The sequence below is a fragment of the Carlito syrichta genome, unplaced genomic scaffold (assembly GCF_000164805.1).
Source record: "Carlito syrichta isolate Samal-C Ts95f unplaced genomic scaffold, Tarsius_syrichta-2.0.1 Scaffold130553, whole genome shotgun sequence".
NCBI classification, from domain to species: domain Eukaryota; kingdom Metazoa; phylum Chordata; class Mammalia; order Primates; family Tarsiidae; genus Carlito; species Carlito syrichta.
In genome coordinates, this window is record NW_007074649.1 from 2,852 (window position 1) to 3,203 (window position 352).

Here is a 352-nt window from a genome sequence, read left to right on the forward strand (position 1 = left end):
CCAGGCAGGTCTCGAACCCGCAGGCTCAGGCAATCCATTCACCTCAGCCTCCCAAGGCGCAGGATTACAGGCTGAGCCACCGAGCCTGACTCATCTAACAATTTTAATATAGTTTTTTCCTTTCTTAAAATGTGTATACGTTTCTTGGCATGCACTCTCTCTATATATATTTTTTTCTTTTTTTTTTTTTAAGTCAGTGTCTTTTTCTGTCACCCCAGCTAGAGTACAGTGGCATGATCACAACTCACTGCAGCTTCAAGTTCCTGGGCTCAAGAGATCCTTCCATCTCAGCCTCTCAAGTAGCTGGGACTACAAGCATGTACCACCACACCCAGCTTTTTTTTTTTTTTTG